Below are 19568 nucleotides of genomic sequence, written 5' to 3' on the forward strand. Positions count from 1 at the left end.
AGGAAAATAGCCACTTGGGCTATGACGGTGGGTGAGACAAACCCACGAAAACGGCTAAGGCTTTAATGATTGGCTCTTTCAGTGTGGTAGCAGTCAGTGATAAGATGATGCTGACCTCTGCACCACTCAGTGGTTTACCTTTCAGACGGAATTTGAGGAAGACCTGAAGTTTTCTGTACGACCCTGTGTTTTAACCCTTGTTGTCCAACAACAGGCAGGCATTTAAACACTGAAATAACTGGAACCCTCAGCTACTTTTTCTCCTTATGACTCAAGTCACTGTGGGAATAGCCAAATATTAAGTGCTGCTATAAGGGACTGTCGAGGGGATCAGGGGAGGTGGAAAGGAAAAAGAAGTCTTATGGCATGGAAAAGCAAGCAGAGGCAGAGTCTCCTCTGGCAAGCCCGAAGGGTATGAGCAGGGTTAAGGTGAAACTTCTTCCTGGCAGTACGTGAATTCAGATTAATTTTGAATTAACCAGTTCAGAATTAATCCTGGTTATTAATTTTACCATGGTGCTTTTTGTGACTAGTCCTAGGAAGATGCTCACCCTGTATTATGTTGTCAGCATCATGAATTTATTCTGAGGAACATATCTAGCAACTCTCTCTTGAGAAACTTTCCAGTGTAAAATATAAAAGTAATTTTGTGTGATTTATAGATCAACATTACTTGATATTGTAGATCAACATTACTTGACAAGTGTATTACTCAGTGGTCTTAAATAAGTTTTTGTGATCCTTTGGTATATATAATAATTGTGTTTCTTTTAGTTCCTAACTTTATTCTACAGAAAGATGAAGATAAAAAAAGAAAGAGTTCGCAGGAAGATACAGTTGAGATATACATCTCAGGTATCAAAAGATGAACACAATAACTGTGGAAAACACTAGAGATCATTAAAAATATCTTAGAAGTCCTCTTGTCTGTATTAAATATCAAATCCATTTCCTAGTCATATATTTACATTACAAAATGGATTAGATCAGTCACTATACCATTATTTTGAGTAATTTTTATTTAATTGATTTTTCCTTTGTCTGAACTATCAGTTTGTCAGATAACATGCATTTTATTATTTTTTTGGCATTTTTATTTTCCACCATAAGAGTTGAACTTCTTTTCCACAATTTTATACCATCTTATTTCAGATACGCACACGCACACACACATGATATATATTTACAGCACCATATCTTTATATTTCCTACAAAATGAGGCAATTTTTATATAATAGCTTTAGATGTTCTATAGTTATCATTTGGTCTAGACATGAGAACCATTTTCATTTGATAACATTATTTTAAACGTTTTCCAAATATATATTTGTGCTGGTCTCAGAATTCCCAGACATTCTCCCATGGGCCCTATGTAATATAATCAGGAAGATAAGAGGCATGACGTGGCTCAACTGGATAGCTTTTATTACATATTTTGGTCCACAATTTAAAGGAAGCCTTTTGGAGGCTAATTTTTAAACTCTTTTATCATTGTAGTAGAATAACCCTAATCATTTTTCTTCATCCAATCGTCATTTTGAATGCTAAAATGTCCCCTAGACCAATCAGGGGACATTGGGAATTGCCTTAATTCTCGAGGCTCTATGCAGTATCAAAAGTCAGAAGCCTGACGAATAGAAGCAACAGCTAAGGGCACTGGGGACCAAGTATGGCATATCCTCCCCTCAATCCCAGAGTTTATGAACGTTGAAGTTCTCACTCTCTGTTGTATATATGACAGAAGTACAGTATTGTGTTTAACACCTATCAGGCTTTTCACTGACTGTACATAACTTGGGATTACTTATTCTCTCACTAGGAATCTCACTGACCTCTGAAGGGATAGGAGATGGGGCTGGGATAAAGGTGCCCTCATTAACTATCAGATATCACAGTGACAGTTTTAACGTCAGAGTGACCACGATTTGATGAGCTGATTCCTTTCACCATTATAGAAGTCTGTGAAAACTCCAACCACATATCCACAGCATTAACATAGCTTCAAGCAAATCTGGCTTATAAAGCAAGATCGCCTTGAAGAACTTGTCATTCTAAAATACACAGAATTAACATCTATGAAACTATGCTCCACCACCATGGTTGCTTTGATGTTCCTCTCCATTTATCTTTTTCTCTGTACTTAAATTTTTTTAACCTTTTTTTATTGTATAGTATAACATATATACAAAGCAAAGAAATAAAAGAGCAATAGTTTTCAAAGCACTCTTAAACAAGTGGTTATAGGACAGATCGCAGAGTTTGTCATGGGCTACCATACGATCCTCTCATATTTTCCCTTCTAGCTGCTCCAGAATATAGGAGGCTAGAGGGCTTAAATACTTTTTTATCATCACAATCGACTTTTTTCCTTCTTTTTTTGTGAACAATAACATATATGCAAAAAAGCTATAAATTTCAAAGCACAGCACCACAATTAGTTGTAAAACATATTTCAGAGTTTGACATGGGTTACAATTTCACAATTTTAGGATTTTACTTCTAGATGCTCTAAAATATGGGAGACTAAAAGATATAAATTTAATGATTCAGCATTCATATTCATTTGTTAAGTCCTGTCTTCTCTGTATAATTCCACCAGCACCTTTGATCTTTCCACACCTCTGGGGTTGTTTGGGCTATGGCAATTCAAAATTTTTGATATTGGAAGGGTCTGTCACTAATATGGGGTAGGGAGATGGAACTATCTGATGTCCTGGAGAGGCTGGGCTAGGTTTCAGGACTTATATGGCCTGTGTACTTATTTTGCATAGCTAGAATCATAGTATACAAATAATTTTCTCCATTTTTTATGAGAGAACTATTTTCCTTTGTTTTCACTCCAGTTTCATTACTGGCTTCCACCTTCTTATTGGATTGTGTTTATATGATTGTGGTATTTTCTTATGTACAAGATAGAAGAAAAAAATGCATATTTCTACATACTTGTGCCAGTGATTATCCTAAAATGGAAGCATTACTTGATAACATTCGATCCTAAGATTTAAATTTTTTTTTGAAGGCAGGTTTATACCTTCTTTCATGATGCTTTTACTTTTTACATGGAAATAACTATTAGAATATCCAAAAATATTCTACTTGATCCAGTGTATTCTGTATATTAAACAACAAATCCATTTCCTTGTGTGTTTTGAAGCCAATGAAAGATTTAATATGACAAATGCTATAATATATTATCCTAAATGACACATTCTTATATTTGTATCTTAAAACTTATTGTATGCATATACGGGTCATGATATATGTGGAGATATATATATATATATATATATACACACACACGTGTGTGTGTGTATAGAGAGGGGAGTCAGAGAGAAATTTTTCAAAATATATTTCACATTGAAATCTACCAAACAAAATAATAGGGAACTATGCAATGATATAAGAGCAACAGGGAAATGAAAATTTAAAAAACAAAAACCAAAAAGAAATTTACAAGCTGAAAACAAAGCCCACTAAATGCTTCTGCATATTTGGGAATAACTATTCTTCACTGTCATTATGGTCATTATGTGCCTTTAAAATAGTAGGAGATTTTCTTAACATGAATATTGGGTTTATTTTAACTTTTAGAATGGAGGGTTCCAACAGATAATAGACCACATAAATGATCTTTTACCAAAGTTTAGTTATTAGTTATCATTTTTGGAGTACCATACAGAGAGATTCAAAATTTGCCACAACAGATTTAAATTATGATTAATTAGAAATAACTGTCTCTGTGAAATTTAAAGTCTTATTTATATATAATAGAGTTAAGCATTGACGTCTACTAAAAGCTCTGGTGCATTTCTAAGCCTAATGTGCATTGTTAAACTGGCTTAATTTTTTTAAAAAGTCAATTTAATCCCCTGTTCCAGGGAACTGAATTCACATTACTATAATATCTTAATCAATTAAAAATGAAATGACGGTGTATTCTTCTGTGATTATTGTTAATTAAATTAGTTTAGACTTTTTATCAATCTCCAACAAAACTATACATTATTTGTTTTGTTTAAATAATGTAAAATAATATCAAAAATATCAACATTTGGGTCTAATTTCTAATCATTCATATTATACCTAAAAGCCTAGATTTGCTGTATCACTACTTAAACAGTTTTCTGCTTTTTAAGTTCTCTTCCATTCTAATAGATCCCTTGAAACTGATAAATGTTAGCTTAATTGAAATGGGAAAAATAAGCACAAACTTCACATATATTGATTTTCTAAGCATAAAATAATAAAGACATATTTAAATTATTTGTCTTTTGACTTATACCATTCATTGGGAGGTATGTTATATCATGCAACTTTGAGATATAACCATACTTTGAATTAGTATTTTGCTGCTGCTTTTATAAAACATTTTAATCACCTCTGCTAAAAATAAAATGTTAGGGACCAATTTGTAGATCTCATTGGAAAATATATATTTTCAAGGGTAGGCAGGAGAAAAACCTTTCCTCTTCCATATTCTCTTCAATTCTAATTAGAGACTAATAGAGTCCATAGTAATCATTCTGTAAATCTTATCTCCGTTTTCTTTGGATACATATGCAAAATTGCCCAGACTATTGCTAGCAGTTGTCGGCTTTGTAGTGGAGCTTTGAGTAGTCCACTAGTATCCTGGTTCGAGAAACACCTAGAAGACATTCTGCCCCTTTCCAAAGATTTCAGTCTTTTTCACTGGCTTTGTCTACAGGTTGATGTCAGTGTAATCTTCACAACAAAAAAGTATTGGAAAGAGCATCTGATGTATCACTTATTATTATCATTTCTTTTCCCTTCTATTATATAAATCCATCAAAGATATACTGAAGAACTGAACTCATCGAGTTTATGTGTGTGTGCACATCTGACTATCATGAAATATAATGCTCCTTTATCTTGCAAAATTTTATTAAATTGGGGAAATAATTGATACCTCATTAATAATTTGGAGAGGCATCAAAAATGCAAGCCTTCCACTCCTCAATATTTTAGTCCTCTTTATAATAGAAAGTATTAATTTTTTTTTAAAGTCAGAGCAGTCCAGGCAAGATAAAGACTTGACCTTTCAATTCCCCATATTTTGTCATTCTGGTGGAAAAGCAGTTTCTCAATTTTTCCGTTTATTTTATTTTATTTATTTTTCAATTTTTTTTTTTTTTTTCTTTTGCATGGGCCGGCACCGGGAATCGAACCCGGGATCTCTGGCATGACAGGCGAGAACTCTGCCTGCTGAGCCACCGTGACCTGCCCCCATTTATTTTTATAAACAGGAATAAATTCCTTATTTTGTTTTAATTTACTATGCTTCTGTTGCTATTTTATTTGCTTGTGAGATTTTCCAGAATAAACACTTCAAATAATTAGCTGTTTGCAAGTGTGTCTGCCATATCATCTTTATTAAAATTGCATTTGCTGCCAAATCATCTCTATACTTTACTACCATCGGATCCCTTAAAGTATGTGTTCATCATTTTACATCTATCTGGGAGGTTCTGAATGGCAATTAATGGCTTCAAAATGTAAATGGTTTTGTAGTACAGGTGCAGGATATCACAGACATGGTATGCCAATATGGCTATTAACACACTAGATGATGTGATAAATTATTTCCCTTAAAATTTCAGATTTACTTATTTCATTGAAACAAAGATTTCAAACTAGCTCAAGAAAAGACAGCCGGTTATATTTTACACAAAAGAAATCATTTATTTGTCCATGGAATAAGTAGAATTTTTTCACCTGGTTTGACAATTTAATGGGGCCTGGGATTCATTCATTATGTCCTGCCTTGATCTTGGGCTCCAGATTTCCTTAAAGGCAGAAAACTTCTAGAACCTACCTGGCTTCAACATTTGATGTTGTATGAGTGGTTGCATGCTCCTATCCATTTAAATATTGACACTCTCATAAGATCTGTTTTTTAAAGAAATGAATTTTTTATAAAAGTGTTGTAGTAAAGGTAAAAAGAAGACAATTTTAAACTATAGCAAGTATGTATTAAAATATTCTACCAATGTTTCTTTTTAGTAGTTATATTTAAGCATTATCAAATATAACTTTGGGAAAAATTGCAGGTAAATATTGTATTCAGATGTTGCAAATATTATTAGTTTTGATGATTTATGTCAACATATGGCAGTTGTTTAGGGAGAATAAATAGCATAACACAGCAAAATTAACTTTTGTTACTGAATTTTGCTTAGGAGTGTGTTATTAAATAAAACGTCTTTGATCTCCCCAAAGTATTTTGTTGAAGTGTGTTGGTGGATAATTCTTACTATGCCATCTTATAGCAACTACTCATTACTAAACAGGTATTATCTCCTTTTTCCGGTAGAGAATAGAGAGCTAGAGAAGTATGCAGAAATTAGAATATAAAATAATTGAGAATTGAATGCAAAATAAGACCATTCAGATCAATACACCTCTATTACTCACTGATAATGCCCATACATTGGATCTCTTCTCTCCAATTTAGCTGTCTTATGCCTCACAGGAGCCTACTCTCATATTCCCCAAGGGAAAGGAATTTCATACATTGATTTAAATTAAGGCAGCAATTCTCATCTGGAGGCTAGATTGTGTTGGTTTAATAGCAATGGTGTGAGAATTTCTGTTTTGGAGAACCACTGTTAATAATGGAAAAATATCAAGACTCTCAGGTTTGTAGAGTGATTGTGGGATTTGCTTTGGAATAAGTGAACTATGGTATTAGTCACTGGTAGCAGCTTATGTTACCTTCCAGGATTTTCGTATTTAATAGGGAATTACTGGGTAACAAAACTCTGACTCTAACCTAATGGAATAAAAATCTAATAAGGAAGTCCAGGCCATGACTGTCTATAGAGGGGAAGCATTTGAAGCTGATTTGGTATTTTTTTCTCTAGTACAGGTGAAATCACACAGGGCTGACACTCCTTAATTACCCTCTGCTCCAACACATAACAGTCAGTCATGTAGACAAGACACACATATAGGAGTAACTCTACCTCTGTCTCTATTTTTTCAATTTAAAATGTTGGCCCTGGGTATGCAGAGATTTTGATTATCCATGTTTTATGATTAGTTACCAAAATTCATTCTTACCATCTGATCTCACTTGATGAATTACCTAACAAGAAACATAGACTATCCAATGGCAGAGATTTTAGATCTAATATTAACCATAATTCTTGAACTGTTTAGCAGTGTTTGTGATAATTCTACCACTGTGTTTCTATTTCTATTCCTTTTTTCTAATATCATATATTTATGTTTGTGCCTAATTATACATATTTAATAGTTTTCTTTTATTCCTTCAGCACAGACGTGTCTTTGAATACTTCAGTTCCAAGAGCCCTAGTGCCAGTAGTAGCATTTTATTGTTGCTATTGATTTTTTAAAATACATTTGCTCAAACATTCCTTTAAGATAGTTTGGCATATTTTAAACTATTTTCTTTACACTAAAAATTGAAGAAATTCAAAGTCATTAGAAAATAATTTCCATTTAACTGGATCTTCTTCAAACTGCAATCATGTTCCCTAAAAATAGTTAATAGTTCACTAGATATTTTCCCATTTCTAATTTATGTGATGGGCTAATTTTATAAAAGGGGAAAGTTAAAACTTTTTTTCCTCTATGATTTGAGGTTGCAAAGTAATTGAAGGAAAATGAAAACTAAATGAAATAATTAAATAAGCAATCTAATTTGTAGGTGCTAATTCAATTTTATTTCTAATCAATTTTCTGTATTTTAAACTTCATTTGCTTTCTATCTACTTCTTGCCTGAAGGCTTATGTCTCAAATTATGGGATGGATACATCCCTGAGTACTTAGCATGATGAAACAAGGGAAAATGCCACTCAGAGAGCCAGAGTAATATATTTAACAGTTATTCTGTTATTTGGTGATTTGAAACTCCAGATGGCCATGTCTAGTTGATTTGATTGTCTTTGTCCGTAAGTTAGAAATCTGTACTGTGAAATTGTATAACCAGAAAGGAATAAATCTTGTTTTACTAAAGATGGCTTTATTGCTTCTGAGATATTTATAAGAGAAAGAGACAATATACCAAAATGGAAGCAGTAAGCGTGGAAAATGAGAATCTCTTTAATGTATCTTGGTGAGTAAATTAGACCACATTTACAAGTATAAAATACATTGGCATTCATATTGATTCAGTTATCAAGTTTCCAGGTCTCCTACCAACATATTTACAAATCTGAAAATAATAATAATAATAACTGAGGAATTTCCTGAATTGGCACGTAAAAGCTTTTTCTATAAACCTTGGGGTCAATTGTCAGACCTTCCTTGAGTGATTACTTATCTCTCAAGCTAACAGAGCTGCTTTTGAAGCTGAATACATTCTTTAAAGGCAGGAGAGATAAGTAAAAGTACATGTGAGGTTGTTTGCATTATAACTGAATAGCCTCCAGCATAAGGATAAGAATATTAAATTGATGGTAATTGACTTTAACAGTTTTTGTCAGAATAACATTTTCGATATGAATAAGTAACTTCTTCACCAACTGGTCATCTTTGACAAGTGTTTATATTTGAATAAAAATTAAAAGTTTTTTTTTTTTTTCAATTTGCTGTGAGGGTACAGTTTAAAAGCAAAAGTACAAACTTCACAAGTCAATGTGCATCTTACTAGAAGAGAAACCCTCCATAAAAATTCCACAATAACTTTTTGCAACCTGGAATTCACATGAAGTTAATAATTAAATTAATCTTGACAATCTTTTATTGTTCCTTTTTAAAAACTGGATATTTATAAAGAATTCACTAAAATTTCAACTACCCAGTTCTCAATATTTCTGCTAGCCAAGTCTATAGGAGCTGAGGGCTCATTGTAGAGGATATTCACTAGCAGATTTTCCAGATCCCTCTTTACTACAGATTGCTTTATAATAAGGCTGATATTCACAGTTTAATAATATTAATGTCCTCACCTTTTTTCCTGTAATCCAACTCCATTAAAACATATATGGAATAGCAGAACTACCAGCCATTTGCAATATACGTAGCAGATTTATTAATTTTTAACTAATGACCTGATTAACTGTGCTAAATTTAGGACATTAATTCAAGTTTTTAAACATTCTTTGTGAATTATCACTGCACCAAGTGCTTAACAGTACCATCCAAAGATCTAGCTAATTTTATCTCTTCTGCCCTTGGATTTTTTGTGCATACCTTTGCTTCTCTGTGGCTGTGGCTAAGCACACACCCCTAAATAATATGATTGCATGTGGCAGCAATCTCCCTTATTGACATCCTGAAGACAGATTAAGTGAAACTGGATTTGTGGATTTTGTCTTCAGTCCTCTTAAGAGACCAGTGCCTTCTCTCCTCTGGGAATGTACAGCACTCATGAGAGAAGTGGTGAACCCTTGAGTGTCCCCACCCCCAGTAGTTATCATTAGTGATGAGAATATGGGGTTTTCAATTGTTTAGTGTCTTGTCTTTCCAGAGATAGGTAAATTATACATTCCTCAATTATCTTGAAAAGTTCCAAAACCCCTTACTTTTTAATGATGTTTACATGATTATGCACTTTGCAAGGATCTATTTTGTAATGCTACCATATCTGACAGTAAGCTTTTGCTTCTAATTGCAACAGACTGAAAGCTTATTCTGAAAGCTGCTTCCACTGAAATCTAATTATTCTTGGTTGGGAATGCTCTTCTGGTGATACCACTAACCTCCTGGGTACTAAGCATGTCTGATGACAGGTAATTCATAAGCACAATGTGACATTTTCCAGTGAGTTGTTTTGTACAGGTTATCCATTTTGTCAGACAGGATATTTTATCCTGAGCTTTAATGTGACTTTCATGTTCCTGGGCAAGTAGAAGAGTGTGTCATATAGCTAGTCAAAACCATAACATCGTTTTGAGTCAGAATATGTAATTTTCAAATCAGAGCATGTGAGATTTAAATGAAGATCCCACGAAGTCACAGCTTATTTCTTCCTATTAATTTAGTAATCTGGGGGCCAATGTATGATTAGCAGCCTGCCATAATTAGCCTTTGCAAATAACTTAAATCAATTAAAGAATATAGTTTCTGGCTGGAAAGGCTCTGTTACCTGTTCTTGTGTTAGGTTACTGTAGGATGTGTTAGAAGAAAGTGGTCTATTTGTTCAGAGGACAAGCTATTTGAATCATCTGTGACTTAACTCAGGGAGGTTCTACTTTATTTTGTGTAGTTTTCCAGTGTTCGTGCCTCCAGTCTTACTTTTCTTGCCCTTCTACCCTGCAAGTTATTGCATCTCTTAGGATGTGAATTCGTAACTTAAGTATAATTCATTTTAGTATAGTAACTTAATTGCACATCTTCTAAAATTCAGAGGAATTGAAGATTTCAAACAAAATCCCAGGACCAGTACAATATAGGTATCAAGGCCATTCTCAACATTAGTCTACTAATTTTATTTTTAAATAAAAAATACCATTAGAAATATCTTGTGAAGATAGAATTTCTTTAGTTACATTACTTTAAAATTAGCTTGTAAAAAAACATTTACGGAATTTGAATTAGTTGAGAGCACACTTTTAATATGTTGCCTTGTATTATCAGTATTTAGAGATTATGCTTTTCCTTTTAAAGTGTTTTTTTTTTTTTTTTTTTTGCATGGGCAGGACCCGGGAATCAAACCCAGGTCTCTGGCATGGCAGGCGAGAACTTTGCCTGCTGAGTCACCATGGCTCACCCTAAAGGGGTTTTTAAAAAGACATGTTCTAAGATATTTTTCAAATTATATTTTCCTAATATTTTCGAATAAATGGCAGGAAAATTCCCCTCTAAAATAAGATAATATAATATAGATTATTTAGAAGTTTTGTAACTTTTAAAGGGAGCGTTAAATTCCCAAAATAGATGGTTTGTAACAATTCTAGAATATTGTGGAATATTGAATACTTGTAAAAAGAAAGTGAATATCTTGTTGATATAAGAAAGTAAACCATTAGTTTGGTTATTTTCATTAAGCTAAATGAAAGAACACATTAACCTTGCTAAAATTATTGTCTTCACTATTATATCATCATTTTCTGAACATTTTAATAGTGTCTTATAAACTCATGTGATTTATGTGAGGTGATTTTTCATTTAATTGTAAAATGTAAGACATTGGTGGTTAATTCTGGGTGGTAGGGATATGGGTAGTATAGATGGCTTGTTTACTTTTTTGTACATTTCAGTAACTTTTAATAACAGAGAATCTAATTTTTTAAAAAATTAAGAAAAACCGGGCTGGCCATGGTGGTTCAGTGACAGAGTTCTCGCCTGCGATGCCAGAGACCCGGGTTCAATTGCTGGTGGCCTGCCCATGCAAAAAAGAAAAAAAAAATTGAGAAAAATAAATTATTATGGAACTTACTATTGATAAAGAATAGTATTTCAAAGAAAAAAATAATTGCATAGCTATTTTCATGCTGCGAGGCTATGTTCTGCCTGAAAATCAGCAACACCAATAAAATTTCCATTCCTTTAGGGAATGGATTTTACATCTTATAAAATGTTGTTCAATTTTCTGCAAATGAACTAATTCATTAGTTCAGTATCTTCATTTGATATTTGATAAAAATATCTAGTAATTTGAGCCATACTGTCTCATAGTGAGTTAATTCTCTGCCAAATACTGAGACTTAGTTTTAATAATAAGTCACAGATTTTTCTGTCCATAGATTTTTTTTCAAATTGAAGCAAAACATTTATTTTTATGTTTTTAAGAATCTTAAAAATATAGTATATAGCAATATGACAAAAGTATATAGCAATATGAAAAAAATGTATACATATGTTAATATTTTTCTTCTCAAGAAGCTAGATGAATTTACAAAGATTATTTTTCTAAACTTTTAATAGTTTGAGAAAGATGTGCATCTTTGTCACAATGCTGGTTTTAAAACTTTCCACATTTCTTCTGTTTGCTGTTTGGCTATGGCATTTCCAGAGTTGTCAAGATAGTTTCCATTCCACATGCCAATGCCTTGTAAGTCATGGTTTTGTACAAAAAATATGGAATGCTTCACAAATTTGCCTGTCACCCTTGCTCAGAGGTCATGCTAATCTTTTCTGTATTGTTCCAATTTTAGTTATGTGCGCTGCCAAAGTAAGCACTGTCCATAGATTTTTGACCAGTAAAGGTATATTTAAATTACTGAATCTAAACATGTTGTATTATAATTGTGACATTTTTATAAACTCTTTTGAAATGTATACATCTTTCAATTTTACAAAGTAAATATCACATATCTTAGAATATGTAGATCCATTTGATTTTATTAACAAACCCGTAAAAGGCTCCCACATTTATTGATGCTTGAGAAGAAAGAAGGTAGAATGAGGAATATTTTAGAAAGAGAAATGGTAAAATAGATGAAAGTATTTCTAGCAATAATCATCCTCAGTGTTTGAATAGAGTGCTCCTTTCTGTGATTTGTTAATTTCCATAAATATTAAGTAACGGGTGTGCTAGTTTGAGGCTGTTGTGTACCCCAGAAAAGTCATATTCTTTGACCTTGTTTCAGTATTGCTGATTAGAATCTTTTGATTAAGCTATAGGAATGTGACCCAACCAATTGTGGTTGGGAACTTTTGATCCAGTGGTTTCCATGTAGATGTGTCTCCACCCTTTCAAGGTAGGGTTGCTTACTGGAATCCTTTAAGAGGGAACCATTTTGGAAAGAGAAGACAGAAATGCAGAAGGAAAATGTCCCTGGGGAGGCCTAATGAAATGAGGAGAGAAAGCTAGCAGACGTCACCATGTATCTTTCCAGCTGAGAGAGGTATCCAGAATCCAAAGACCCAGCAGCTACCAGCCACGTGCCTTTCCAGCTGACACAGGTGTTCTGGATGGCATCAGCCTTTCTTGAGTGATGGTAACATCTTGTTGGTGCCTTACTTTGCACATTTTCATGGCCTTAGAAGTGTAAACTTGCGACATAATAAATTCCCTTTTTAAAAGCCATTCCATTTCTGGTATATTGTATTCAGGCAGCGTTAGCAAACTAAAACGATGGGCATATACCTAATTTAGAATCAATAAACTGTTAATCAATGAAATTTTTCTATTATGTTTTTGTCCCAGTACTTAGCACAGTTCCTATCATGTATTGGATATCACCACTTGTGACATAAATATTTGTTGAAGTTTTAACAGAGATGAGAACAATTTCTTGTTACTCTCTTGGACCTTTCATAGATTTCTAAAAATAAATCTTTATTACTACACACTGTAAAGTGAAAAAACACGATTAATTTTTTCATTTGCCAGCTTAACTCTCTTCCTTCTCTTTGGAGGGACCTAGCGTATTGTTTGGAAAGGGTACTTGATTCTAAGTAGCAACTATGGGTTGAAGTTCTCTGTCTGTAATTACACTCAGAGTGAGGGGAGCTTTTGGAAAATAAGGGCTCATTTTTGAATTTTAAAATGGAGGTGATGTTATTTACCTTTTGCAACATCAATGGTTGTTATGAAATTAGAAGAAAAAATGAATGGACTGTGAAAAATCAGCAGATCTGGGTAGATACTAATTCCTCTAATTTCCATGATTCTGTTTTACAAGTGGAATCTATTTATACTTTCTTTTCCTTCCTCTTTCGGTCTGGTTCTCACTTTAGAGAGTAACTTTCTGCTTATTTGCAGTAATGCCCCCAATCAAGAATTACTGTAGTCAAACTCCTACCTAGGCCATGTCTATGAAATTTTTTCTATTAATTTGTAAAATATAATTTTGATTAGGGAACTACTCTGTACTTTTAAGTTAGAAACTTTTGTATTGATTTTTTAAAGTACATTTTAGATGAAATTCCTTAAGCTGTGGAAATCACTGAATGGGAACTGTTATATGAATGAATAATGCAATTCCCTCTCTCTAATAAAAGCTCTGTACAACTTATATTTAGTTTATATTGATTATTTTCTGACACAGAAATAAACCAATCTTTATGTTATGCAGTGGTTCCTGTTAGTGGTGATATCAGGCATATAAATCTTCCCTTATGACTTCTATTTCTGTGCTTTTCTCCAACCTGAAGTAACCCTAAGCAGATTTTTAATTATTGTAATGTGAGCCACTGAGTGTGTCACCCTTTAATGCATGATTGAGTTACCATAGCTTAAATATATTCCAGTTCTCTTGTAAACGTGAATTTTATGGCCGTGTTGTAAAATCCTTCCCAAAGTTTGCAGTTTTATTTTTAACAAAAAAAAGTGTTTCGATAGTGCTTATGTAACAATGTGTGAAGTGTGAGTAATTCACATAAAGATACATTAGATTAGAATTGCAAGTAGAGTCCTTTAAGCCACCTTTAATTACTGAGACTGGTTAGAAAATGAAGTAATATTTTCTCCTACAAACTTATGCTTGGTAGCATTTATCTATTTTTTATTTACGTAATGTGAAATATATGTCTAAATTGTGAAGGAGATCAGAAATATTTTAGATTTTAATTAACATGTCATTGTATATAATATCTACAACCCTCTGTCTTTGGGAGAAAGCCTTTAGAAATATCAGTTTAGATTTATATTATCAAATATTAGCCCTATAAAATGCATGTTATGATACTTAAGTACAGGTAGTAATATAGGATAGGGTTTAAATATGTACTCTTTGGAGGTAGAACAGCCTTCAAAACTTGCTAATTTTATGACCTTCATCTTTCTAAGCCTCAGTTTATCCATCGGTAAAAGTGAGAATAACTCTATTATTATCACTTAGGTTTGAAAAAGATTAGATGTAGTGCAATTGCACACATCTGGCTCAAAGAAGCACTCTAAAATGTTAACTACTTTTTATAATGATTCATTCATAATTCAAATTACTAAAAACTTTTCCTTTGGCTCAATACTATCTAAGAGGTTTGAAATAGTTTAGAAGTTGGTCTGTGAGATTTGTGTAGGGCACAATGCACTAACCAAAGCAAACTCTTAACATTAATTAAAGAGTCTTTTTGGCACTTGCATTTTCTTTTTGTTCGGCCATAGGAGACAATTATTTTTACTCTCTAGTGTTCTTTTGCTTTTCCATTGAGGGCTGTTATGTAGTATGCTAAACTTTTACATAGCTAGAGGTTTAAAGTTTGTTTAAAATTGGTCTTTCCTTAACCTCCCTCTCTCCCTCCCTTCCTTCCTTCTTCTCTTTACTCTCTTTCTCCATTTCCCTCCTCTCTTTGTTTCTTTTTAATGTAACATTAAAAAGCTTTGCAGAATGGAGCATGAGATATGACTCTCAGGGATGAGCCTGGCTCTGGCACTGTGGGATTGACAAAGCTGCCTTGACAAAAAGGGGGAAAGATTATAAAAAATAAGGTATAAGTGGCTGAGAGATTTCAAATAGAGTCTTGTGAGGTGACTCTAAGGGTTACTTTTATGCAAGCTTTAGCTAAATATTACTGATTACCATGGTTTGCCAAACCCCAACCAAAACAACTCCTGTTAACCCTCACAAACACCTCAGGCTCTATCTGAGGTTCTACAAAAGTTTCAAATACTAAGATTGCTTTCCAGAAACCTACAACCTCCAGATGGGTCCCTGTACCAGATAAGTCCTGAAACTCAGAGGACCCAGCCTGTCCAGAACATCAACTAATTCCATCCCCCATCCCACATAATTGACAGTCCTTTCCAACATGTAAAAGTTAGAATGAACATAGCCCAAATGCCCCTAAAGATTGGGAGAATGATCAAAGGAGAAGGTGGAGTTATAACAGAGAAGTGAGTATTTAACAAATGAGTATGACTGCTGAATCATTATACTGTTTTTTTTTTAGTCTCCAGTGTCTTAGAGCAGCTAGAAGGAAAAACCTAAAATTGTGGAACTGCAATGCATACCAAACTCTGTAATTTATTCTATAATTAATTGATGCATTGTGCTTAGAAATGTATTGCTTTTTTTGTATATATGCTATTTTTCACAATAAAATTTTTTTTTAAGTTTTGCATATTGTAAATTACCAAATAATAATTTAAAGGTAATCATATGAATACCTTTAAATATTTTCCTAACACTACTTTTAAAATAACTTAAGCAAATACCTGTAACTTAAGCAAATACCTATCTATCATCTATCTATTTGTGTGACATGTTTTATTATCAATTATAGACACCAGTTGATTTTTAAAAAATATTTTTATTGGGAAATAGCCACACACATACAGTCCAACCATATTATACAATCAGTGGCTCACAATATCATCACATAGTTGTGTATTCTTTACCATAATCATACTTAGAATATTTGCATCACTCTAGAAAAAAAAGGAAAAAGAACTCATACAACCTATACACGATTATCCCTTCCTCTCACTGACCTACAGTATTTTAATCTACCCAATTTTTACCCTTTGCCTCCCCCTATTATTTATTTATAGTTTTATCTTTTTTTTTTAAATTCATCTGGGCCTGGATAAAAGGAGCATCAAACATAGGGTTTTCACAGTCACATAGTCACATTGTAGAAGCTATAGACTTATACAGCCTTCTTCAAGAATTAAGGCTACTAGAACACAGTTCAGCAATTTCAGGTACTTTCCTCCAGCCAATCCAATGCATCATAAACTAAAAAGGGATATCTATACAATGTGTATAAATCCAGGATAACCTCTCAACTCTTTTAGAAATCTTTTACCCACTGAAATTTTATTTTGTCTTATTTCTTTCTTCCCCCTTTTGGTCAAGAAGTTTTTCTCATTCCCATGATGCTGGGCTCCAGCTCATACCCGAGATTCAGGTCCTGTGTTGCCAGAGAGATTTATACCCTTGGGACTCATGTCCCACGTGGAGAAGGGGGTGAAGGGCAGTGAGCTGACCTGCCAAGTTGGCTTAGAGGGAGGCCAATACTGAGCAACAAAAGAGGTTCTCTGGTGATGACTCTTAGGTATAATTATCAGTAGACTTAGCTTCTCCTTTGCAGGAATAAACTTCATAGGGGTGAGCCCCAAGATTGATCGTTCCCCCTATTGAATTTTTTCTCCCCAGGGCTTGCGAGAATACTGACACCAGTTGATTTTAAACACAATTTGAGAAGCAACTTTCTTAATAGCCAACTTTTTTAGAACTCTGTGATGTGAGACTAAATTTACCCGGTTTTAAGCATGGATTCTGAATGATGTAGAGGGGATAAAGTTGTTTGACTTGGAGACAAAATATTTGGACTCTAGGTCATTTAAAATTTGGGGAATCTATTCTTTCATGAATTTATTCATTCTTCACCTTGTCTAGAAAAGAACACAAGGAAACAGCAGTAATTAAAGGTAGAGGAAAAGTATAATGAAAATCTACCATGAAAACCAATAAACAAGAAGTGCCAGGAATAAATTTAAAAATGTATAACACACACACACACACACACACACACACACACACACACACATATATGCCTTTGCTATAGATATGTCAAAATTTCTGTTTTCAGCTTTCTAGCAGCTAGTATCAGAAAGAAAACATGGTAAATTTATGCAGTTTAGAGAGTCTGTGAGATGGAGATTCAACCAAACATCTGATGAATACCTTTTATTGAGCTAGGATCGGAAATGAATTATTCCTATGAGAAACATGAGAACATGATAGAAAGAAAAGAATAGCATCAACTACAATATTTTAGAAAAGCAGTGATGAGTGTCATAAGAAAGTCGCTACTTCTCTTGGCCTCAGCTCCTACAACATGAAGGATTTGTTTGAGCATCACATAAAGCTCCTTTCAGTTTCAGCATTATATGACTAAACTGGGATCTGATGAGTTCAATGAGTCATTAAAATGTGGACATGATAATAACTAAGTAGGAAACTATTAAGGTAAAAGACCTCGTCCCCAGCTTTAAGGTCTTATCCTCTTTTCATTCCATTCCTAATGTTTCTATTGTCACTGAGATCAAAATTTAAAAAATAGCCTCATGGTTTCTACTACTTTTAATTCTTGTGTATTTTCTATTCCTAAAGACAGCCATTTATTTTAAAGGCATAGCGTTTGTATTTTGGCATAGTCTCACTGATGCAAATACAAGATAAAGATTTACTCCTGCATAGCACTCAATAATTGATAAAGAATTGGATGGAATGCTTTTCTAAGAGATAGCCACACTTGTGTGTGTGTGTGTGTGTTTGAAATGTTGCTGCTCTTTTAATACTATTGCTCGTTTATTCATAACCATTTAAATTTTATGTGTACCAAAAGTTTTTTTGCATCTTATTTTGCTTTTCTTTTGGCTTTACTTTATTTGTTTGTATTTAACTTTCCTTGCTGTTGGGACTAATCATTTATCTGTGTCTGACTTAATCCATAAATATCAAAGATGGCATTCCTTAACTTAGAACTGTTAGTTATGACTTTTTATTAAGATTCTGTCTTTATGAGATAGCCTTATAAGCATAAGCACCTCAACATTGAAGATATGACAAGTATGCTTTTCATTTTGTTTACCCTTTTTTATTTATTTATTTATTTATTTTTATTAATTAAAAAAAAATTAACTAACACAACATTTAGAAATCATCCCATTCTACTTACGCAATCAGTAATTTTTAATATCATCACATAGATGTATGATCATCATTTCTTAGTACATTTGCATCGATTTAGAAAAAGGAATAGCAAGAAAACAGAAAAAGAAAAAATGATAATATAGAGAAAAAATAAAAATACAAAATACAAAAAATAGATATAAAAACAAACAAACAAACAAACAAAAACTATAGCTCAGATGCAGCTTCATTCAGTGTTTACCCTTTTTTTAAAGGTAAATCTGGTTGTATTTAATTTATATGGAATACTTTATCTTATATGTGCCATAATAACAAATTAAAGAGCAAGTTAAAAAAAAAAAAAGTGCAACCAAGAATGTTCTTTTGGTTTCTTTATGATTAAGACAGTCTTGTTTTTCCTTCAGCATGTCTCTCTTTATTATATAGTTAAACAAAATTCCCTTTTCTCAAACATTCTGAGATTGTGTCCCCCCCAAATTGCATCTATTATAGGATTCTTTGTCTAATAATTGGTTCTTGGGTAGGTAGTTAGATTGAGTGAAAATAGTCTAAAAGAGTTGGAGAAGCTTTCTGACAGGATATAATATTTGAGCGTGGAGTAGAAATTTTCCAGGTGAAAAAAGACAAAATTCCATTACAGCTGTGAAGACTCTATGTCACTGCTGAGAACTGGAACTGTAGTTAAAAGCTCTGTCAGCTGGAGAGTTTTGAGCCTTACGTATTAAGAGGCACAATCCCTACTGCCTTAAGCAATAGAAACCAAGACACCCACATATGCCTTAAACAAGATCGAAATTGTCTTCTGTTTTATGTAATGTCTTGAGGTGGGCGACTTGTCCAGGAAAGGAAGGTGGCTCTGCTCCATGAAGACATATGAGGTGTCAGATCCCTCTTATCTTGTTGTTCACCATTTTCCCACATAGCTTCCTGAATAGTCTGTTTGCTGTAGAAGTTACAGAATGTAAGTGGGGAATAACTATTCTTTGTCATTTTTCCCCCCACAAACCCAATTTCGGAAACTCCTTTTATGTCTCCTGGGATATGTATGGTTTTAGAAACATTGTTTGAGAAATGCTACACTTGGTTATGGT

The 19568-nt window shown here is 33.2% G+C and overlaps 1 protein-coding gene and 1 non-coding gene across 2 annotated transcripts in view; one reads left to right on the forward strand and one right to left on the reverse strand.

Moving 5' to 3' along the window:
• LOC143648541 (uncharacterized) overlaps positions 1-19568 on the forward strand; it is a 367651-nt gene that overhangs the window by 62454 nt on the left and 285629 nt on the right. The gene's annotated exons all lie outside the window — the stretch shown is intronic.
• Positions 12002-12109, reverse strand: LOC143648969 (U6 spliceosomal RNA). The gene has a single exon (XR_013158862.1). It is a non-coding gene; the product is annotated as a U6 spliceosomal RNA (small nuclear RNA).

Source organism: Tamandua tetradactyla, chromosome 10 (genome assembly GCF_023851605.1).
Source record: "Tamandua tetradactyla isolate mTamTet1 chromosome 10, mTamTet1.pri, whole genome shotgun sequence".
In the NCBI taxonomy this organism is placed as follows: Eukaryota; Metazoa; Chordata; class Mammalia; order Pilosa; family Myrmecophagidae; genus Tamandua; species Tamandua tetradactyla.